Source organism: Macaca fascicularis, chromosome 17 (genome assembly GCF_037993035.2).
Source record: "Macaca fascicularis isolate 582-1 chromosome 17, T2T-MFA8v1.1".
Lineage (NCBI taxonomy): Eukaryota > Metazoa > Chordata > Mammalia > Primates > Cercopithecidae > Macaca > Macaca fascicularis.
This window is the reverse complement of record NC_088391.1, coordinates 60,959,907-60,985,128: the sequence shown is the minus strand read 5'-3', so window position 1 is coordinate 60,985,128 and position 25,222 is coordinate 60,959,907. Positions and strand designations below refer to the sequence as shown.

Genomic DNA, 25,222 nt, shown 5'->3' with positions numbered 1-25,222 from the left:
CTTCATAGACATAAAACTCCCGAGTTTTACATTTTGAGAGAATTGACTCATTAGTATTCTAAACCACATCATTGCTAGTTTTGGAATATAGTCAGGATATGAAATGATTTGCATTTAGATTCGTGTGATATCAGAATACATTATTAAAGAAGAACTACAGGAGAAATATAGAAAATGATAATGAATATATTAAGACATTTTAATTACTACCCAATAACAAATTAGTAACAGAATCATCTTTTTTAAACTTTTGGTTGATTGAATCAGTTTCTTATAAATTTGATTAAGTAGCAAAAAGAATAGATAAAATTATATATGTATAACCTATATGTGTATATATATGTGTGTATGTATATATATGTGCTCCCTAATTATGCTAACATATGTGGTTATAGATTTAAAAATATCCTTAAATTTTTTCGATTATATGCATTATATATATTTTAGTTTTAATTTCAGAGATAGAACATATTCTAATATTATATTAAGACATGTACTATAACATAAGATAATTTTAATAAGGGAGAAGTACAATCTGGAATGAACAATTATGTCAATAGTTTTTCTATATATAGGAGACCTAAATATAAGTTTATCTATTATTCCATTAAGTGAAATATTTTATGAAAAATAATTACAACTTTAGGTACTATGAATACTATGAAGTGATTAAATGTTACTAAAAGTTATTTATTATACTAATTACTTATGATTTTATAATTTAAAAAATAAAACGTACTGAAATGTTTATACCCTTTTGTTGAGTAAATCTAAACACTTTTTGTGCGGAATTATCCAGAAACATTAACCAATTCACCTTATATATTTAAAAGGAAACTAGGTTAAGTATTTTTCAATTACTATTTTATTATAACTGATAGTTGTTAGACTCTAACAGCTCAAGAAGAAATTTATACATTATGTGTGTTTGTAAATTTTTAAATTCCTTGAATAAGCTCCTAGAAATATTAATGTTTCATATTTTCTTAAAGTTTACTTTATACCAAATACATTTAAAAATAAACAAGGCATATTCAGAATTAGTAGTTTATAAAGACTTTCATGTAATTTGGAGTTTTGAAAACATTAATGGAGTAGTGACTTAAGAAATTATAATAAATTAACAAATATAAAACTAGTAACAGAACAAACAGCTTAGGAAAAAAACAACAGACTTAAGTTTCTTACTTTTGAAAATACTTTATTATTTTTATTCACAAAGAGTTGTGAGTGATAAGAATTCCTAAATTTACCCACCTACCGACCAAAATCATCTTCAATGTTGGAATCAAATTATCTTATGAGATTTGGCATGTGTGAACTCTTGAAAATCAGGTCCAATTTTATTTTTAGTCTAGTTTCTTACTAGACAAATCAGTTAGCACTGTATGTATTTGATGGATTTATATGTTCCTAAACTTTCATAGAGAATTTTTTCTGTGCTCATGATTGATTGAAAACCACACTAATACAACTAGTAATTCATCATTATCAGTATGTAATATTTTAATATGCAATAAAAGTAGGAGTCACTGCCTAGAAGAGACAGCATTTCCAAAGTAAAATACTGAATGGAAATTTTATTATGCTTTAGACATTTATGCAAAATAATGAGTAATGTGGGTTTATTTTTTTTCTGTGACAGCATATCCAGAAAAGCTACATAGTGTTTATGATGATCAGCAACAACATAAACTATATGAACTCTGTATGATAATTTTTATCACTTAGGTCATTATTATATCACCAATGATGTCATTTTTAATAATGAGCATTGTATTTCATAAATTCTGACATTTCTGCTAAGTTAATACTTACATATAAAACATGAGTTGGCCCTTTCTCTGACCTTGTATTTATTCATTGTATTGATCTTCTCTTTATTCATTTAGTTTCATACTAGTTAGAACATTTAGAACATTGCTTTAGACAAGTATGACTAGCTTAGCTCAGTTGAGTAAACTGGTTAGAACAGCAGATGGAGGACATTTGGGGAAAGTTGCTCACAATCTCAGAATTCTGGAAAGGTCAAATTATCATAGACTTGAAACATAAAGGTAGTGGGAAATATTGTGGTAAACCAATTCAGGGCCAAAACCCAACCTTTTTCTTACCTTACTAAATTAAATGCTCACTACTTGCATTCCACCCTAAATAAATCTCAGTGCTCTACTAACTTGACCACATAAACAATACTTTTTCTCTAATAGTTTACTGGCCTATTAATCATTAATTTCTCTACTTCCCTGTCTAAATGATATGATTTCCTGGATATTCAGATAACCATGTATTTTTGTTTTGGATATTTCTGTCCAAGATTCCATATGTAGTAAACTAAAACACCAAAGAGCAATATTTATATTCTTGCATTTTATAGTGATGTGAGTGGGAGAAGACATGTCATGTTTAACTGCTTGCTTTTTTAGATTCTGAATTCTTACAAAGTGCAGTCATTTTATCCCATGGTTTTATCTACCATCTATAAACTGTCTTTTCAGATTTGCATCTCTAAATCTAGCCTTCCTCTCCTGAACTGTAGTCTTACACAGCCACCTCTCTTCTTGACCTCTTTGATGGATGTCATAGGGTCCATTCAAATATAACATGTACAAATTGAGCTTATAGTTCTTATTCTGTCTTGTTCAATTTCCTTCTACTGTATTTCAGAGAATAGCTTTCTACAAATTAGTTTGTGCAAGCCAGAATTCCAGGATCACATTGGTCAATATCTTCTTTCCCCTCAATTTCAATATGCCTCCAATAATTGCTGCTTTTGCTTAGAAAATCTTCCCTATACATGTCCCACATCTCTTCATAGCTATTCTCTGCACCTAATCTAAGCTACTATCTTCTTTGAACTCTAGTTTTGCCACTTCCATCTCTTATCACCTCCCCTCATTATCTTTGCCTCCTCAAGTCCATCCTCTACACTGAAGTGGATAAAAATTCAGAATGGTGAACTAGTTTTCCACATCCCTCACTCCCTCATTCTGCTTTTTCCCCACCAAAGGATTTTCAACACTCCTTGATCACAGTTTATACTATGGACACCATCTGATTACAATCTTTACCATGGATTACCTGGTTCTGAATGACCTGTCCTTTGTCTGCTATGTAGGCCATTCACTTACCAACCTTCCCCTTACCCTCTGTTTTCCAGACTTAATATCCTTCCCTATAATTTTTCACTGCCTCTGGAACTCACAAAGTTATTTCCTCTCTTTGCATAGAGACTATCCTTTCCTTAACTGCTCCCTTCCTGAGTTCGTCCTTATTCATCACAGAGATGTCATGCATAAATGTGCTGTACCTTTCCCAGGAAAGGAGTTCTTGATCACCCAAACAAATTCATATCCTGTGTTTTCTCTTCTTAGAAATCTCTTCTCTACTTTTTAAAAATTTTCTTACTGAAGCTTGTAACCATATATTAGTATCTGTGTTGATTTTGTCTGTAAGTGAATTTCCAAGTGGAGAGGAGTATGTCTGTTTTACTCATCATTCTACCCCTATCATGGAGCAGGTAGTTACTCAATAAATACTGTCAAATGAATAAATATTTGATATGATCATATTGAGTGGCATTGATTAAGAACTTGCTTTTTGCCAGTTAGCATGTTGAATATTTATATGTGTAAGTTAAAATTCATAACATCTTATAATCCTGCTACATTTATGTATGTCCCTGGTATAATGATTACATAGATAAGATGACTGAAATATAAAGACGGTAAGTAATTTTCCTAGAATCACAGACTTCTAAGTAACAGGGCGGGACTTTAACCCTTTCTATTTGACTCCAGATACCATATTGGCCATTGTGCTGAATCTTATTTCTCTATGCTTAGACAAACAAACAGAACTAAAGAAAAGAGGCAGCATCTGAGGTTATGGAGAAATAATTTTCTTTTTCCCTTCATGGAGATTATGTTTGAATGTTTAAATAGGCTTCTTAAAATGACAGTCATAGAAAAATTCTAGGTAAGTCTCACTCAAAGATGACTTCTTAGCCCAAGTTAGAAAACACTTTATTATTTTCTAAATTATTGTTCATTCAGTGTATTTTATGTTATAATTAATAAACAATATGCAAATATAACCTAGAAATGGAAAGAAATAATTATTTTGGAGACCAAATTAGAGCTTTAGGATAGAAAATCTGCTTATGAATGTTGGAACCATTGATAAAGTATTGTCAGTGAAAGAGAGCTTGCACCATTAAAATCTCATGGAGGTTAGTGGGACATATACCAGGCACTTGTTTAAAATAATAATCATCTCTGCTTCAGTCAAGGGGAAAACCAACTTTGAAAATGATAAAGGACTATTTTCTCAGGAATGTGATTCTTAAAATGTACTTTTATGAAATTAAAGTGAAATAATATTCATCTTCTTTACCACCCCAAATTTTAGAGTGAAAAATAATATAATGGAACAATCTTACTACATTTTACTTTTTTTTTTTTTTTTGCTAATTTATCCTAGGTTTCTGTGTCATATACTTTACTATTATTTAAACCAAAACTAGCAAAAATAAGACCTTATTTGAGAAACCTTATTTTATCTATGTTAGGATGAATTTACAAATGCTACATGGTATTCTACCCAGGAGCCCACAATGTCTAGGCACCCCACTCTCTGACCAAGTGTGCTTTAGAGGAACTAAAATGATCACAAAAATTAGAGCTATTCTCCGGGCATTGTGGCTCACGTCTGTAATCCCAGAACTTTGGGAGGCCGACGTGGGTGAATCGCCTGAGGTCAGGAGTTCAAGACCAGCCTGCCCAATATGGTGAAACCCTGTCTCTACTAAAAATACAAAAATTAGCCAGGCGTGGTGGCAGCCACCTGCAATCCTAGCTCCTTGGGAGGCTGAGGCAGGAGAATTGCTTGAACCCTGGAGGCGGATGTTGCATCACACCACTGCACTCCAGCCTGGGGGACAAGAGTGAGACTTCATCTAAAAAAAAAAAAAAGAAAAAAAAATATATATAGCTGTTGAGTTGGATTTACAGGTACCCAAAACTCCAGAACTATCTGTGAGAAAGATAGTATAAACCTTGTATAAACTATACTTTATACTATACTGTACTTACATATGAATATAAGTACAAGATGCAGTAGGAATTTTAAATGAAACATGCAAGTTGAAGGACAATATTGTATTTTTTTCTTCTATAAATGTTTAATGAATATTTTGTAAACCATATGATTAGCCTTTCTATGGTACTATTTCAAATTGTTTAGAAAAATAAAGAAAGCCTACATATCTAATCAAAATTGGCATCTGGCTAACATAGAATATAATACTTATCAGATATTTGTGTTTGTTGGTTTCTTTTTATGAGTCTCCAAATATAACTTATGTATCCTCAGATATTATGCTTCTCATGACTACATGTTAAGTCAAATTTTGATTATTTTTGACCAAGAACTCTTATAGAATATACAGAAAACTGTTATCTGTAGCATATGTTGGAATTAAATCAAGTTTCTGAGCATAAAAATGGACAGGATTTTAATCAGAGTCTCAATGTCATGACCAATACAACACATTATTGATTTTATTGTACCATCTAAAATAACTTTAGGTATGTTTGTGGTAGTTGTAAAAAACAAATGGTCTGAAATTTACAGATTGATTTAGGTCAGATAAGGATTAGTTTATTTTTCTTCATTTAAGATAGTATTTAAAACTTTAAAGAAAATATCTGATGAAGATACAGATAATCTGAGCAAAATTAAAGATGGTTTTGAAGATCTTGAAATACAAGTATAGGCAAAAATCCTGTTGTATTAAAAAGGCTAGATGCTAGCTACGTTTGCTGACTTTTCAGGATCTGAAAACAATATAAATGTTAAAGAAAGATCCACAAAGGTCAGCCTCACTAGGGAAAATGATGCACTATGATTGCAGGAGTCCCTGAAAAATAAATTTTGAATGGAGAACCTATGAGGCAGATCATTTTGACCTAAGATCCTGTCACAGAAATGATGTTTTTTGAGAATAATCTGAGAATCTTCAATAATAATGAAAGATGAAGTCAATATATATTAATTCTAAATACAATCTTTTCTTATTATTTAGGTAGTTTCGTCACAATTCTGATAAGGTATGATTATTGAAACTCTTTCAGTTGTGTTTCATACTATATTTGTTGGTGATACTGTACCCTGATAGATTCTCTTGCCATCATTTTTTCTAAGTGTTACATTTGCTCATGTAAACTAGCATTTAATCTTGACTGAAATATGAAGGAATAACTTAAATTATACAATCAGAAAATTGGGATGGTTTATACTACAGGGGAAGGAAAGAATCCAATTATTTTATATTTTTTGAAGAGCTGGATGTCAAGATCTCTTTCAAAAAGAAAACATCTGTTTTTGGTTTGTTTGTTTGGTAGATTCTAATTACATTAAAATGCACAAAGGTCTCTTCAGGTTAGTATTTCCATCTAACAGAGCTTCAGAAAAAATAGAAAAATAGGTTATGAGAGGAAAAGTATTTTTATAATTTTTATATTTAAATTTATGAATATAAAACATTCTGAGATTCACCTTTGAATTCTACTATTTTTGAAAGTAAATATGTAGTCATTTTCAGTTGTAATAAAATTTAAATAAGATTTCTACTTTTTCAGTCACTTTCCCTTTGATATAACATTAATAGTATGTAACTTAATTAAGCAATTATATAAATTTAATAACCAGACATAAGTCTTTTCATGATTCACTGATAATTTATAAACATTTATTTGTGTAATTTACTCTTCAAAAGGCATGACATTTTTGTTTGTTTGTTTTTACTATGTGGTAAATATTGTGATAACCACTAAGAAGTTGTATTTACTTTTTATTTTCGTATTTTTTTCTTTTAAATTTTAATTTTAGTTTTGGGGGTGTGCAGTTTGTTACATGAGTAAATTGTGTGTCACAGGCGTTTGGTGTACATATCATTTCAATACTCAGATAATAAGCCTAGTACTCAATAGGTAGTTTTTTTTGATTCTCACTATCCTCTGACCCTCCACCCTCAAATGGGCCCCAGTATCTATTGTTCCCATCTGTGGTGTCCACGTGTACTCAGTGTTTAACTCCCAATTGTAAGTGAGAACTTGCAGTATTTGGTTTTCTGTTTCTGCATTAATTCACTTAGGATATCGGCCTCCATTTCCATCCATGTTGCTTCAAAAGACATTATTTCATTTTTTTTAAAGGCTGTGTAGTGTTATATGGTATATATGTACCACATTTTCTTTATCCAGTCCATCATTGACGGGTATCCAGGTTGGTTCCATGTCTTTGCTATCGTGAGTACTACTACAAATAACATATGAGTGCATGTGTCTTTATGGTACAATGATTTATCTTACTGTGGGTATATACCCAATAATGGGGCTGTTTGGTTGAATGGTAGTTCTATGTTAAGTTCTTTGATAAATTGCCAAACTGCTTTCCACAGTGGTTGAACAAATTTACTTTCCCACGTGTAGTGTAAAAGTGTACCATTTTCTTTCCAACCTTGCCAACATCTGTTATTTTTTGACATTTTAGTAATAACTATTCTGACTTTTTAACAATAGATATTTTTATTTTTTGTGAATGGAAGGGTGTTCTTGATTTGACTCTCAGCGTGGACATTGTTGGCATATAGGAATGCTAAGCATTTTTGTACATTGTTTCTTTTTATCCTGAAATTTTGCTAAAATTGTTTATCAGATCTAGGAACCTTTGTGCAGAGACTATGGGATTTTCCAGGTATAAAATCATATCATCTGTGAAGAAAGATAGTTTTACTCCTCTTTTCCTATTTGGATGGTTTTTATTTTTTTCTCTTGCCTGATTGCTCTGACTAAGACATCCAGTTCCATGTTGAATAAGAGTGGTGAAAGTTGACTTCCTTGTCTAGTTCTGGTTCCCAAGTGGAATGCTTTTAGCTTTTGCCCATTCAGTATGGTGTTGGCTGTGGGTTCATCATAGCTGTCTCTTACTATTTTGATGTATGTTCCTTTAATGCCTAGTTTGTTAAGGGTTTTAAACATGAAGTGATACTGAATTTTATTGAAAGACTTTTCTTCATTTATTGAGATAATTGTGTGGTTTTTAGTTTTAGTTTTGTATATGCAATGAATCACATTTTATGATTTGCTTGTATTGAACCAACCTTGCAACCCAGGAATAAAGTATACTTGATGGTGGTACATTAGCTTTTTCATGTGCTGCAGGATTGAATTTGCTAGTATTTTGTTGAGGATTTCTGCATCCATATTAGTCAGGGTTATTGGCCTGAAATTATATTTTGCATTGTATCTCTGCCAGGTTTTGGTTTCAGAATGAGGTTGGCCTCCAGTGAGTTAGGGAGAAGTTCCTCCTTCTCAGTTTTTTGGAATAGTTCCTGTAGGATTGGTACCAGCTCTTCTTTATATAATACATCTGGTAGAATTTGGCTGTGAATCCATCTGGTTTATGGATTTTTCTCGTTGGCAGGTATTACTGATAAAATTTCAGAACTTGTTGGTATGTTCAGGGTTTCAGTTCCTTCCTGGTTCAATCTTTGGAGGTTGTATGATTCCCGGAATTTATCAGTTTCTTCCAGGTTTTCTAGTTTGCGTGCATAGAGCCAATCATAATAGTCTCTCAGGGTATTTTTTGTGTGTGTTTCTATGGGATAGGTGCTAATGTCTCCTTTGTTGTTTCCCATTGTATTTGGATCTTCTCTCTTTTACTTTAATAGTTTAGCTAGTAGTCTATCAAACTGATTTATTCTTTCAAAAAACTAACTTTTGATTTTGGTCATCTTTGTATAGCTTTCTGCTTTCAATTTTGCTCAGTTCAGCTGTGATTTTGTTTACTTCTTTACTTATACTAGCTTTGGGGTTGGTTTACTCTTGATTGTCTGTTCCTCTAGGTGTGATGTTCGTTAGTTAATATGAAATCTTTCTAAGTTTTTGATGTGGGCATTTAACACTATGTTTTCTTCTTATCACTATCTTAGCTGTGTCCCAGAGATTCTGGTATGTTTTATCTTTATGGGTTTTTTTCCCATTATTTTTAATTAATTGTTTGATGTCTGTCTTAATTTCTTTGCTTGGCCAAAAGTCATTCAGAAGCAAATTTTGTAACTTCCATGCAATTGAATAGTTTTGAGATCTTCTTAAGTGGTGACTTCTTCTTCTATTTCACTGTGGTCCAGGAGTGTGGTTGGTATAATGTTGGTTTTTTATATTTTTTGAGAATTGTTTTATGTCGGAGTATGTGATTGATTATTGATTATGTGCCATGTGCAGATGAGAAGAATATATATTCTGTTGTTGGATTGACTCTCCTGCAGAAGTCTGTCAGTCCCATTTAGTTAAGTGTCAAATTTATGTCCTGAGTATTTTTGTTAGCTTTCTGCCTCAGTGTTCTGCCTCATACTGTCAGTAGTGTGTTGACGTCTCCCACTTTAATTGTGTGGTTATTTAAGTCTCTACACAGTTCTCTAAGAATTTGTTTCATAAATCTGGGTGTTCCAGTATTGAGTACATATATATTTAGGATAGTTAAATGTTCTCATTGACTCAAACCCTTTATCATTATGTGAAGCCCTTCTTTTTTCCTTTTAGATTATTATTATTTTAAAACTTGTTTTTTCTTTTTTTTTCTGAAATTAAAACAGCAACTGTTGATTTTTTTGTTGGTTTTCCATTTGCTTGATAGATTTTTTTTCATCCCTTTACTTTGAACCTATGGCTGTCATTACATGTGTGATGAGTCTCTTGAAGACAGCATAAGGTAGGGTGCTGCTTCTTTATCCAACTTGCCACTCTGTGCTTTTTATGTGGGATGTTTAACCCATTTACTTTCAAGGTTAATAATGATATGTATTGATTTGATGCTGTCTTTGTATTATTAGCAAGTTATTTTGTTGATCTGATTGGGTAGTTGCTTTATAGTGTCAATGGAAATGTACTAAAATATGTTTTTGTGGTGACTGGTAATGACTTTTTGTTTCCATGTTTAGCACTTCCTTAAGGACTTTTTGAAAGGCAAGTCTAGTGTTAACAAATTCTCTTAGCATTTACTTGTCTGAAAATGATTTTATTTCTCCTTTGCTTATGAAGCTTACTTTGGCTGGCTGTGGAATTCTTGGTTGAAATTTCTTTTGTTTAAGAATGATGAGTACAGGCCCACATCTTCTGACTTGTAGGCATTTTTCTGAAAAATCCACTGTTAGCCTGATGGGATTCCATTTGTAAGTTACATGCCCCTTCTTTCTAGCTACATTTATTCATTTTTCTTTTGTGTCAATCTTAGAGAATCTGATGACTCTGTGTCTTTGGAATGGTTGTCTTGTATAGTATCTCTCAGGGGTTCTCTGAATTTCCTAAGTTTGAATGTCAGCCTCTCTAGTGAGGCTGGGGAAATTTTTGTAGATAATATCCCCAAATAAGTTTGCAAGTTGCTTTCTCTCTCACACTCTGTTTCAGGGACATTAATGTGTTGTCATTTTGGTCTTGTTGCATAATTTCTCAGAAGTTTTGTTCATTATTTCTCACTCTTTAGTTTTGTCTGACTGAATTGATTTGGATAACTGGTATTCAAGCTCTGAGATTCTTTCCTTAGCTTGCTCTGTGCTGCTGTTAACACCTGCAGTTGTGTTGTTATATTCCTAAAGTGAGTTTGTCAGCTCTATCATATCATTTGGTTCTATCTTAAAAAGGACGATTTTGTCTTTCAGCTCTTGTATAATTTTATTGGATTCCTTGGATTTCTTGGGTTGAGTTTCAACTTTATCCTGAATTGATAGTCATCAGAACATGTAATGATCTTCACTGACATTCAGCCTCTTAATTCCATTATTTCAGCCATTTCAGCCTGATTAAGAGCCATTGCTAGCGATCTAGTGCAGTTATTTGGAGGTAAGAAAACATTGTGGCTTTTTGAGTTGCCAGAGTACTTGAAGTGGTTCTTCCTCATCTGTGAGGCATGATGTCTTTATTTTTTGAAGTTGTTGTTACTTGAATAAAGCTTTTTGCTTTTATATTCTTTGATGCCCTTGAGGGATTGACTGTCGTATAAGTTAGTTTCAATTAACTGGCTTTGTTTATGGATGATTTCAGGGATCCCAGGTTCAACTTTGCACTCCCAAGCTGCATGATCAAACGCAGGGGGACTGGCATCAGACCCATGACTTTGTTCTCTGGTCTCTCAGTCTTAAGCACTTGCTGCTCTGGAGGGTCCAAGGTGTTCCTTGTCTACTGGCAAAAACTTGCAGATGGCAGGTTCTCTTAAAATTGCTTCATCAGGGCAGCAATGTGACATGGTCCATGTGTACATGGACTGGAATTAGTGGAGTGGTGATTCAGTGGAGGAATGACATTTTTGTTCCATAAATATTTTATAATTCTGCTTTGTAATGGTTTTATTAGCATTATTAATGTGCTCATTTCTATCTGGAAATTAGAAAATTTAAAAGAACCAATTAAAATTTCAAAAAAACTCTGGGTCAAATAATATTTTAATTATTGCATTAAAGTCAGGATAAAAGAGCTAAAGCCCTTACTTTAGGCTGAGTAGCAAAAGATAGACTGGACTTAACCCTCACCTGAGATAACAACGACAAATAAAGAAGGAAGAAGGAAAGAGAGATAGGAAGGAAAAGAGGGAGGGAGGGAAGAAGGAAGAAAGAAAAGAAAAAAGAATGAGAAGGAGTAAAAGAAGGAAGGAAGGAAGGAAGGAAACAAAGGAAAGGAAACAAAAGGAAAGGAAAGGGAAAAAAAGAGAAGAAGGAAAGAAAGAGTAGAGGGATTGGAGCTAGGGAGATAGGAAAGCAGGAGGAAGAAAGAAGAGAGGGAAGAAAGAGGGGCATAAAGAAAGGAAAGAAGAACTTTTTAAAGACATTGAACATCAGGCACTAAAGAAGAGTGATTTCCAAGATATGATAGTTAAAAAAATGAGGCAGCCTTAAGATTGCCCAAGCTGACTGTCTAGAGAAAGATTCCAGTCAGTGATATAGGAGAGGGGAAATCAAAAGAATAAGTTAGAGACCTGCCTGGCCAACATCATGAAACCCCATCTCTAATAAAGATATACAAATTATCTGGACATGGTGGCAGGTGCCTGTAATCCCAGCCTACTCTGGAGGCTGAGGCAGGAGAATCACTTGAACCCTGGAGGGGGATGTTGCCGTCAGTGGAGATCACGGTATTGCTCTCCAGCCTGGGCAACAATAACAAAACTCCGCCTCAAACAAAACAAAACAAAAGAAGAATGTGATAACCAACCTAGATTGAAGAGATGGAGTTGAGTGTCAAGGAATACCAAGGTTATGTGAGATTACAGGACAAAATGTCAGGCAAGAGAATAATGCACAGAGAGAAAATTACAGAAATCTGTAAAGGGCTCACATGAGTATTAAGCAGATTAGTATCCAGTAGAATAATCACAGATACTTGTGTTTGAAGAAACTTCCCAAGGCTTGGGAAAGAACCACATGAGAAGAATAGAAGAATTAGTGTTGGTCATTCGAATCAGAATAGAAAACTCTCATGATTCACAGTATTAGATAAAGTTTTTTCAAAGGGTCTTGCCTTAGCAATGGAAAATATTCATAACTATCCCTAAAACACACAATGTTCTTGTTCCACTTAACAAATCTTGAAAGGAAGACTTGAGAGGATCAAACTGTTTCCAACTATTGTAACTGTGCTCAGAACAAAGTTCAAGAAGATTCACATATTCAAAAATTGTCAGTATCAAAACATGGTAACATTTGCTATCTTTCTCTTCCAGAGTTTACCAGGCAGCAAAGAGGTGGACAAATATAAACCATACAAAGAAGACCAAAATCAATTATTTAAAACTAATCTAACATGGACATTATTAAATCATGTTTAAAAAGTCATATTCTAAATATTCAAAAAATTAACTAGGAACAGGTGCATATGAATAAGGCAAACATGAAACTTCCAGACCAAAATTAAATTTCAATATACAATCTTGGAGATGAAAAATACACTAGATAAAGTTAATGACAAAGCAGAAATTGTAGACAAATAATAGTGACTTTGTAGAAGTAGCAATGAAACTATGCAAAATAAGGCAAGGAAGAAAGCTTTTATAGAAAATAAGACAAGGAACAGTGAGCTATCTGATAATTGTAAGAAGCTTAATAAATACATAATTGAAATGCTCAGTAGAGAGTAAAGAGTGAAGGGAAAAATATTTTAAAAATAAAGACAGAAATTTTCCAAATTTGATAAAAATTATAAATTCCTAGATTCAAGAATCTCAATGAATTCTAAGCACAAGAAATATGAAATAAATTTCCACAGGTGCATTATGATCAAATTCTCAAAAACATTGATAAATGTAAAAATATTAAAATATCCAGAAAAGTAGTGAGGGATAAAAATAAGTATGATGGGACATTTCTCATTGGCAATGGTGCAAGTGAGAAGACAGTGGAACATTTTACAGTACTGTAAGGAATAAAAAGAACTGTCCTTGTAGAATTCTATATACATTTAGAATTTTTCTCAAATTTAGGATCAAGTAATATTTTCAGACATGGAATTGTTAAATTAATTTATTAGCAGCAGATGTGCTCTACAAGATATATACTTCAGACACAAGTAAAATGACACTAATTGTCAAAGTCTATACAAAGAAATAAAGAACAGCAGAAATGATAACTATATAGACAATAAAACTTTTAAAAATTATGTAAATTTGGTAGATTTTAAAGGTAAAGACTGAAACAAAACGGAAGACTAGGTTGTTACACATTTACCATATGTGTATAATGACTATATGACAACAATAGCATTAATACCTCAAGAGAAGAAATAAAGATATAATAACGTAAGGTTTTTATATTAAATAAGAAGTGGTACATCATTTGAAGGTAGCCTAAGGAATAGATTATAAATCCTAAAACAACCATTAAAATAATAATGCAATAAAAATAGTAAATCAAGAAATAAGAGATAATGAGCTCATAAAATTATTCAATTAGTTTAAAAAAGGAAAAGAGAAAACGGGGACAAAGACAAGATGGAATAATCAGAAAACACATAGCACAACAATAGCCTGAGCTTGGTATATCAACCATCGCATTTAGAGAAACTGGTGTGCACCTTCACAATAAAAAGTCAGATTATCAGATTGTACAACAAAGATCCTTATGCTGTTTACAAGAAATTCATATTAATGATAAACACACAAATTGGTTAAAAGTAAAGGTATGATAGGTTTAGTATGCTAACTAGCAGAAAAAAAGTGGGTAGATAATATTAATACTAATCTGTCATCAGCAGTGGCATTAGGAGGAGCTCAGGCAGTAACACTCACTTGCCCACTGCTTACCTCTTGCTGTGTGGCCCACTTCCTAACAGGCCACACACTGGTACTGGTCTGTGGCCCAGGAGTTGGGGACCTCTGTCTTAGGACAATGACTATCTTATTAGTCTGTTCACACAGTGCTGTAAAGACATCCCTAGGACTGGCTAATTTATAAGGAAAAGAGATTTAATTGGCTCATGGATTTGTGGGATATACAGGCTCCTGCCTCTGGGGAAGCCTCAGGAAACTAACAATCATGGTGGAAGGCAAAGGGGAAGTAGACACATATTCACATGGCCAGCAGGAGGAAGAGAGCTAGGGAATGAGGAAGTGCTATACACTTTTAAACAACCAGATATTGTGAAAACTCATTTTCATGAAAAGAGCAAGAGGGACCTCCACCCCCATAATCCAATCATCTCCCACCAGGCTCATCTTCCAACATTGAGGATTATAATTCGACATGATATTTGGGTGGGGACACAGAGCCAACCCATATCAACTATCAATTCCCAAAACTGAAACCATGAAAAACCTACAGCTAAATCATAAAATTAAAAAACTATGTTCTTTGTAACATCAGGAACAGATAAGTAATTTTTTTTCTTTTTACTACTTTCATTCAACATTGTATTTGAAAGGCTTTGTTCAATAAAAAAGGAAAAAGCAAAAAAAAAAAAAATATGCTGTGGCTCACACCTGTAATCCGAGCACTTTGGGAGGCCGAGGTTGCTGGATCACGAGGTCAGGAGTTCGAGACCAGCCTGGCCAACATAGTGAAACCTTGTCTCTACTAAAAATATAAAATTTCTTATATGAAGACAAATTGATCATTTCTGTAAAAATGAAGAAATAAAACTTTTTGCAGATACAATTATCTATAAAAAAATTGAGGAAATGGACAAAGAAATGTAGCAAGTTTAGCAAAGTGACAGGATGCAGAATAAACATACAAACTTCAATTGAATTTCTATATATTAATGAATAATTGGAAATTTAATTGTAAAGATGATACAGGGGGGCGGAGCAAGATGGCCGAATAGGAACAGCTCCAGTCTCCAACTCCCAGGGCGAGCAACACAGAAGACCGGTGATTTCTGCATTTTCAACTGAGGTACTGGGTTCATCTCACTGGGGAGTGCCGGACGATTGGTGCTGGTCAGCTGCTGCAGCCCGACCAGCGAGAGCTGAAGCAGGGCGAGGCATCGCCTCACCTGGGAAGCGCAAGGGGGAAGGGAATCCCTTTTCCTAGCCAGGGGAACTGAGACACACAACACCTGGAAAATTGGGTAACTCCCACCCCAATACTGCGCTTTAAGCAAACAGGCACACCAGGAGATCATATCCCACACCTGGCCGGGAGGGTCCCACGCCCACTGAGCCTCCCTCATTGCTAGCACAGCAGTCTGTGATCTACAGGCAAGGCAGCAGCGAGGCTGGGGGAGGGGCGCCCGCCATTGCTGAGGCTTAAGTAGGTAAACAAAGCTGCTGGGAAGCTCGAAATGGGTGGAGCTCACAGCAGCTCAAGGAAACCTGCCTGTCTCTGTAGACTCCACCTCTGGGGACAGGGCACAGTAAACAATAACAAACACAGCAGAAGCCTCTGCAGACGCAAAGGACTCTGTCTGACAGCTTTGAAGAGAGCAGTGGATCTCCCAACACGGAGGTTGAGATCTGAGAAGGGACAGACTCCCTGCTCAAGTGGGTCCCTGACCCCTGAGTAGCCTAACTGGGAGACATCCCCCACTAGGGGCAGTCTGACACCCCACACCTCACAGGGTGGAGTACACCCCTGAGAGGAAGCTTCCAAAGCAAGAATCAGACAGGTACACTCGCTGTTCAGAAATATTCTATCTTCTGCAGCCTCTGCTGCTGATACCCAGGCAAACAGGGTCTGGAGTGGACCTCAAGCAATCTCCAACAGACTTACAGCTGAGGGTCCTGACTGTTAGAAGGAAAACTATCAAACAGGAAGGACACCTACACCAAAACCCCATCAGTACATCACCATCATCAAAGACCAGAGGCAGATAAAACCACAAAGATGGGGAAAAAGCAGGGCAGAAAAGCTGGAAATTCAAAAAATAAGAGTGCATCTCCCCCGGCAAAGGAGCGCAGCTCATCACCAGCAACGGATCAAAGCTGGACGGAGAATGACTTTGACGAGATGAGAGAAGAAGGCTTCAGTACATCAAATTTCTCAGAGCTAAAGGAGGAATTACGTACCCAGCGTAAAGTAACTAAAAATCTTGAAAAAAAAGTGGAAGAATTGATGGCTAGAGTAATTAATGCAGAGAAGGTCCTAAACGAAATGAAAGAGATGAAAACCATGACACGAGAAATACGTGACAAATGCACAAGCTTCAGTAACCGACTCGATCAACTGGAAGAAAGAGTATCAGCGATTGAGGATCAAATGAATGAAATGAAGCGAGAAGAGAAACCAAAAGAAAAAAGAAGAAAAAGAAATGAACAAAGCCTGCAAGAAGTATGGGATTATGTAAAAAGACCAAATCTACGTCTGATTGGGGTGCCTGAAAGTGAGGGGGAAAATGGAACCAAGTTGGAAAACACTCTTCAGGATATCATCCAGGAGAACTTCCCCAACCTAGTAGGGCAGGCCAACATTCAAATCCAGGAAATACAGAGAACGCCACAAAGATACTCCTCAAGAAGAGCAACTCCAAGACACATAATTGCCAGATTCACCAAAGTTGAAATGAAGGAAAAAATCTTAAGGGCAGCCAGAGAGAAAGGTCGGGTTACCCACAAAGGGAAGCCCATCAGACTAACAGCAGATCTCTCGGCAGAAACTCTACAAGCCAGAAGTGAGTGGGGGCCAATATTCGACATTCTTAAAGAAAAGAATTTTAAACCCAGAATTTCATATCCAGCCAAACTAAGTTTCATAAGTGAAGGAGAAATAAAATCCTTTACAGATAAGCAAATGCTTAGAGATTTTGTCAACACTAGGCCTGCCTTACAAGAGATCCTGAAGGAAGCACTAAACATGGAAAGGAACAACCGGTACCAGCCATTGCAAAAACATGCCAAAATGTAAAGACCATCGAGGCTAGGAAGAAACTGCATCAACTAACGAGAAAAATAACCAGTTAATATCATAATGGCAGGATCAAGTTCACACATAACAATATTAACCTTAAATGTAAATGGACTAAATGCTCCAATTAAAAGACACAGACTGGCAAACTGGATAAAGAGTCAAGACCCATCAGTCTGCTGTATTCAGGAGACCCATCTCACACGCAGAGACATATATAGGCTCAAAATAAAGGGATGGAGGAAGATTTACCAAGCAAATGGAGAACAAAAAAAAGCGGGGGTTGCAATACTAGTCTCTGATAAAACAGACTTTAAACCATCAAAGATCAAAAAAGAAGGCCATTACATAATGGTAAAGGGATCAATTCAACAGGAAGAGCTAACTATCCTAAATATATATGCACCCAATACAGGAGCACCCAGATTCATCAAGCAAGTCCTTAGAGACTTACAAAGAGACTTAGACTCCCATACAATAATAATGGGAGACTTCAACACTCCACTGTCAACATTAGACAGAACAACAAGACAGAAAGTTAACAAGGATATCCAGGAATTGAACTCATCTCTGCAGCAAGCAGACCTAATAGACATCTATAGAACTCTCCACCCCAAATCAACAGAATATACATTCTTCTCAGAACCACATCGTACTTACTCCAAAATTGACCACGTAATTGGAAGTAAATCACTCCTCAGCAAATGTACAAGAACAGAAATTATAACAAACTGTCTCTCAGACCACAGTGCAATCAAACTAGAACTCAGGACTAAGAAACTCAATCAAAACTGCTCAACTACATGGAAACTGAACAACCTGCTCCTGAATGACTACTGGGTACATAACGAAATGAAGGCAGAAATAAAGATGTTCTTTGAAACCAATGAGAACAAAGATACAACATGCCAGAATCTCTGGGACACATTTAAAGCAGTGTGTAGAGGGAAATTTATAGCACTAAATGCCCACAAGAGAAAGCAGGAAAGATCTAAAATTGACACTCTAACATCGCAATTAAAAGAACTAGAGAAGCAAGAGCAAACACATTCGAAAGCTAGCAGAAGGCAAGAAATAACTAAGATCAGAGCAGAACTGAAGGAGATAGAGACACAAAAAACTCTCCAAAAAATCAATGAATCCAGGAGTTGGTTTTTTGAAAAGATCAACAAAATTGACAGACCACTAGCAAGACTAATAAAGAAGAAAAGAGAGAAGAATCAAATTGACGCAATTAAAAATGATAAAGGGGATATCACCACTGACCCCACAGAAATACAAACTACCATCAGAGAATACTATAAACACCTCTATGCAAATAAACTGGAAAATCTAGAAGAAATGGATAATTTCCTGGACACTTACACTCTTCCAAGACTAAACCAGGAAGAAGTTGAATCCCTGAATAGACCAATAGCAGGCTCTGAAATTGAGGCAATAATTAATAGCCTACCAACCAAAAGAAGTCCAGGACCAGATGGATTCACAGCTGAATTCTACCAGAGGTACAAGGAGGAGTTGGTACCATTCCTTCTGAAACTATTCCAATCAATAGAAAAAGAGGGAATCCTCCCTAACTCATTTTACGAGGCCAACATCATCCTGATACAAAAGCCTGGCAGAGACACAACTAAAAAAGAGAATTTTAGACCAATATCCCTGATGAACATCGATGCAAAAATCCTCAATAAAACACTGGCAAACCGGATTCAGCAACACATCAAAAAGCTTATCCACCATGATCAAGTGGGCTTCATCCCTGGGATGCAAGGCTGGTTCAACATTTGCAAATCAATAAACATAATCCAGCATATAAACAGAACCAAAGACAAGAACCACATGATTATCTCAATAGATGCAGAAAAGGCTTTTGACAAAATTCAACAGCCCTTCATGCTAAAAAAGCTCAATAAATTCGGTATTGATGGAACGTACCTCAAAATAATAAGAGCTATTTATGACAAACCCACAGCCAATATCATACTGAATGGGCAAAAACTGGAAAAATTCCCTTTGAAAACCGGCACAAGACAGGGATGCCCTCTCTCACCACTCCTATTCAACATAGTGTTGGAAGTTCTGGCTAGGGCAATCAGGCAAGAGAAAGAAATCAAGGGTATTCAGTTAGGAAAAGAAGAAGTCAAATTGTCCCTCTTTGCAGATGACATGATTGTATATTTAGAACACCCCATTGTCTCAGCCCAAAATCTCCTTAAGCTGATAAGCAACTTCAGCAAAGTCTCAGGATACAAAATTAATGTGCAAAAATCACAAGCATTCTTATACACCAGTAACAGACAAACAGAGAGCCAAATCAGGAATGAACTTCCATTCACAATTGCTTCAAAGAGAATAAAATACCTAGGAATCCAACTTCCAAGGGATGTAAAGGACCTCTTCAAGGAGAACTACAAACCACTGCTCAGTGAAATAAAAGAGGACACAAACAAATGGAAGAACATACCATGCTCATGGATAGGAAGAATCAATATCGTGAAAATGGCCACACTGCCCAAGGTAATTTATAGATTCAATGCCATCCCCATCAAGCTACCAATGAGTTTCTTCACAGAATTGGAAAAAAACTGCTTTAAAGTTCATATGGAACCAAAAAAGAGCCCGCATCTCCAAGACAATCCTAAGTCAAAAGAACAAAGCTGGAGGCATCACGCTACCTGCCTTCAAACTATACTACAAGGCTACAGTAACCAAAACAGCATGGTACTGGTACCAAAACAGAGATCTAGACCAATGGAACAGAACAGAGTCCTCAGAAATAATACCACACATCTACAGCCATCTGATTTTGACAAACCTGACAAAAACAAGAAATGGGGAAAGGATTCCCTATTTAATAAATGGGGCTGGGAAAATTGGCTAGCCATAAGTAGAAAGCTGAAACTGGATCCTTTCCTTACTCCTTATATGAAAATTAATTCAAGATGGATTCGAGACTTAAATGTTAGACCTAATACCATAAAAATCCTAGAGGAAAACCTAGGTAGTACCATTCAGGACATAGGCATGGGCAAAGACTTCATGTCTAAAACACCAAAAGCAACAGCAGCAAAAGCCAAAATTGACAAATGGGATCTCATTAAACTAAAGAGCTTCTGCACAGCAAAAGAAACTACCATCAGAGTGAACAGGCAACCTACAGAATGGGAGAAAATTTTTGCAATCTACTCATCTGACAAAGGGCTAATATCCAGAACCTACAAAGAACTCAAACACATTTACAAGAAAAAATTAAACAACCCCATCAAAAAGTGGGCAAAGGATATGAACAGACATTTCTCAAAAGAAGACATTCATACAGCCAACAGACACATGAAAACATGCTCATCATCACTGGCCATCAGAGAAATGCAAATCAAAACCACAATGAGATACCATCTCACACCAGTTAGAATGGTGATCATTAAAAAGTCAGGAAACAACAGGTGCTGGAGAGGATGTGGAGAAATAGGAACACTTTTACACTGTTGGTGGGATTGTAAAGTAGTTCAACCATTATGGAAAACAGTATGGTGATTCCTCAAGGATCTAGAACTAGATGTACCATATGACCCAGCCATCCCATTACTGGGTATATACCCAAAGGATTATAAATTATGCTGCTATAAAGACACATGCACACGTATGTTTATTGCAGCACTATTCACAATAGCAAAGACTTGGAATCAACCGAAATGTCCATCAGTGATAGATTGGATTAAGAAAATGTGGCACATATACACCATGGAATACTATGCAGCCATCAAAAAGGATGAGTTTGTGTCCTTTGTAGGGGCATGGATGCAGCTGGAAACCATCATTCTTAGCAAACTATCACAAGAACAGAAAACCAAACACCGCATATTCTCACTCATAGGTGGGAACTGAACAATGAGATCACTTGGACTCAGGAAGGGGAACATCACACACCGGGGCCTATCATGGGGAGGGGGGAGGGGGGAGGGATTGCATTGGGAGTTATACCTGATGTAAATGACGAGTTGATGGGTGCAGCACAGCAACATGGCACAAGTATACATATTTAACAAACCTGCACGTTATGCACATGTACCCTAGAACTTAAAGTATAATAATAATAAATAAATTAAAAAAAAAAGATGATACATTTTATAATGTTAGTAAATTATGAAATAATAAAAATGAGAAAGGATGTGAAAGACTCATACACTGAAAAACCATGCTGAGAAGAGTCACATAATGAAGAAATATTAATATGTAATATTCACAGATTAGAAGACTCACTACTAATGTGGTTATTTCTTCTCCAGTTGATCTATAAAATGAACATATCACTGAAGAAAATCTTTGCATGCTTTTTTTGGTATTAACTGATTAGTTTATTCTAAAAATTCACATAAAAATTCAAAAGACCTAGAATAAACGAAAGAATTTTTTGAAAACTTAAAAAATTTGGGGACTGGTATTCCTGATTTCCAGACTTGTTATGAATCTACATTAATCAAGATAGTGTTGTATAAGTGTAAGAATATATAAATAGATTAAGAATGGATAAATACATCTTTTAGTAGTCATATAATGAATTACTATTCTGCCATATAAAAAATTTAACAACTTTTTAATTAAACCTTAGTTTAATGAAAGCTGTTCATTAGTTTAATGTTTAAACTAATGTTTAATCTTAGTTTAATTAACAACTTTCATTAAACTAAGATTAAATGAAAAATGTTACTATGAGACAAAAACTTACTGTATGGTGTATTTCTTTTTAATATTTATTATAAATCACATAAACTTATCCATTGTATTTATTATCCTTACTTTGCATAAAAATGTAAATCTTCCTTGCCTTGAATCATATGTTGGGGTCAAATACTTCTTGAGTTTGATGTATGGCCCAAAGAGTCATCCATTATACTTACTTTACAGAATTTGAAGCTGAAATATGTACATTGAGTCTTGCTGCCTTCTTCTTGATAGGAAATGAGAAGGAGGGAAATCAAAATAATTTTCTAGTAAGCATCACTGCACAGAAGGCTTTGCTGTGTAACCACAGGAAACTTTTTTCCTTTATCTTCATTGCCAATACTAGATGAACAATGAGAAATATGAATACTGCTCATATGCTTTACATTAATGGGGCAGCATTTTACAATGTAAATTCTGTGATGGAAGGAAGAGAATGAGTGAATTTTTACTTATACAGAATGTCTTGAATAATAGTAGTGTTCACTGTATAGTGCAATTTACAAAAATGCGTATTATATGATTACATTGTAGTAAAACTTAACTTCTTGTATGTGTTTATATCAGAGAGAAAAGTGTAAGTAAAATTCCACATTTTTATATTTGTTACCAGAAAATTATAATACTGTTTTCTGTGTTCTTGACATGTTACACTGAACTTTATTGCTATTATTTTTGAGTAAGAGGTTAAAAGTTACAAAATAGTAAATTTATTAAATATCGACTAAGTATAAAGCATGTAATCCATCTCAAAATTAGATGTACCATCTATAGGTGTCCTAAAAACTGGAAAATTTGCCATCTAGTGGTTGTTTATTAACATTGAAGCTACCTGGTGCCTTGAAAAAAATGTAAGAAGAGATGATCAGCAATTAAAACTACAATATAATATAGCAGGTATATAGGAACATCAAGATATCCTACGATAGTAACAGATGCTCTGTGAAATCCTTTAACTCCACTTCTTATATCCAGTTTTCACTACACTAAACATTAAACAACTCTACTTCTTGATGACAATTTAAAAGGACATCTCCGGAAGTTACTTTATTTAATTGAATATACTTTATTAATAATTACTAAATGTCCTGCTATTTCAAGGAACTTTTGAAACTTATACTTCAAATAAGTCTTTAATCCTCAACTTTTAAAATATTATCAATATTTACTTATTTTTTAAAAATCGAAAGATAATTAAGAGTGTCTGTCTCATAAATTGTAGTAAATTTCAATGACTTAATATCATGCATTAGTATAATGTATAGCTTTTAAATGGTACTACCCGTGTTTCAAATAAATTTCGCTATTTTCAAAAGAATATACATGCAAATTACACAGGCAACATTTATGGAATCTAGATAATTAACAAAAATAGAAGCAAAAATAGATATGGCACTCTTACAGCTTTTCTAAATTACTCTAAGTTTATGACTTCATGAAGAACGTGAGGTCACCAAGTCAGCCTTATTTACCTCTCTTGAATATTTATTGAGATAATCATAGAAGCGTATCTGAAAACACTTCGAGAGTTTAAAACATTATATCATATCAGTTGAGCTAGCAATGTCGTAGTATGGTCTATAATACCAGAGTTAATGAAATTAGATAGAAAATGCTTGCAGCATGTGACAAGTCTTCATTCAACAGAGCTTTATCTAGGCTTTAATATTTTAAAGTTTAATTAGCCAGAAAATAGTTACATACAGCATCATTATTCTGACATGTAACCTTGCAACTAATATTATTTAATAATCTGACAGTATTTTTCACAATGATGTCTAGCCTATTATAATTAAAATAAAACACTAGGCCCTCTTTAAACTAATCCGTTCAAACAGAAAGGAAATCAAACACTGGGCCCTCTTTAAACTAATTTTCTGAATGTTTTTTGAATTTTTACGTACAATTTCTGAAGAATAATACCAGGAGAACTCTTCGGAGTTTATATATCACCAATGTGTTTGAAAGGCTAATTCCATCTTAAGGAGACCACCTTGCCTTGAAGTTTGCAACTGTAATAGTAAAAAAAAAAAAAAAAAAAAAAAAAAAAAAAAACAAAACAAACAAAAAAAAAAAAAAACAACAACAACAAAAAAACATGTAGACTGTGAGACTTAAAAGAAAAAGAAAAGCTTATTTCTGAACATAACTAAAACAGAAAATTTATATCTGTTTATACTCTGAATAAAATTTAAGAAAGTATAGATTCTACATAAACAGGTCCAAGATTACATTGCAGGCTGAAATGAAAAGGGGTGCTAATTGTTGCTTAAGTAATTCAAATTAAGTTTTACCTTCATTCACATTAGGTGATCTTACATAGCTGGTCTTTTCTTTATTGTTTATTACAGAAGAGATTCTAAACTGAAAATCTGCTAAACACATATTTCTCCTACCTTGTACGTGAAGACAAATTATACTACGCAGAGAAAAGAAGTTTTCCACTGCTTTGAAGATTTGTTTTTGTGGTTTCGATTTTATTTATTTTATTTTTTTATTTTTATTTTTATTTTTATTTTATTTTATTTTTTTTTTTTGACGCAGAGTCTTGCTCTGTGCCCCAGGCTGGAGTGCAGTGGCGCGATCTCGGCTCACTCCAAGCTCCGCTCCCCCGGGTTCACGCCATTCTCCTGCCTCAGCCTCCCGAGTAGCTGGGACTACAGGCGCCCGCCACCTCGCCCGGCTAATTTTCTTGTATTTTTAGTAGAGACGGGGTTTCACCGTGTTAGCCAGGATGGTCTCGATCTCCTGACCTCGTGATCCGCCCGTCTCGGCCTCCCAAAGTGCTGGGATTACAGGCTTGAGCCACCGCGCCCGGCCTCGATTTTATTTATTTTAAAATCTATTCTTGATACAGCAAATGCCTTATAGGACTCACATTTGTAAGATTTTTCTTGTTAAGTACAAACTCTTGCCAACACTCAAAATGGAATGGTTGCAAAATGTCATGTGAAGATTTTTACTGAAGATAGTGGGGGAAGTTCTCAAAGTCCCATAATGTATGCTAATTACCCTAGAACTGAGCCATTATACTGGATGTGCCTTTAAAGTTCCAACTCACGTAAGCATTTTTCCTCCAATACATTGGATCATGGATTCATTTTACACAGCATT

General features: G+C 34.8%; 1 protein-coding gene across 2 annotated transcripts in view; it reads left to right on the top strand.

The window, feature by feature from the left end:
• Positions 1-25,222, top strand: part of KLHL1 (kelch like family member 1) — a 449,152-nt gene that overhangs the window by 2,021 nt on the left and 421,909 nt on the right. The gene's annotated exons all lie outside the window — the stretch shown is intronic.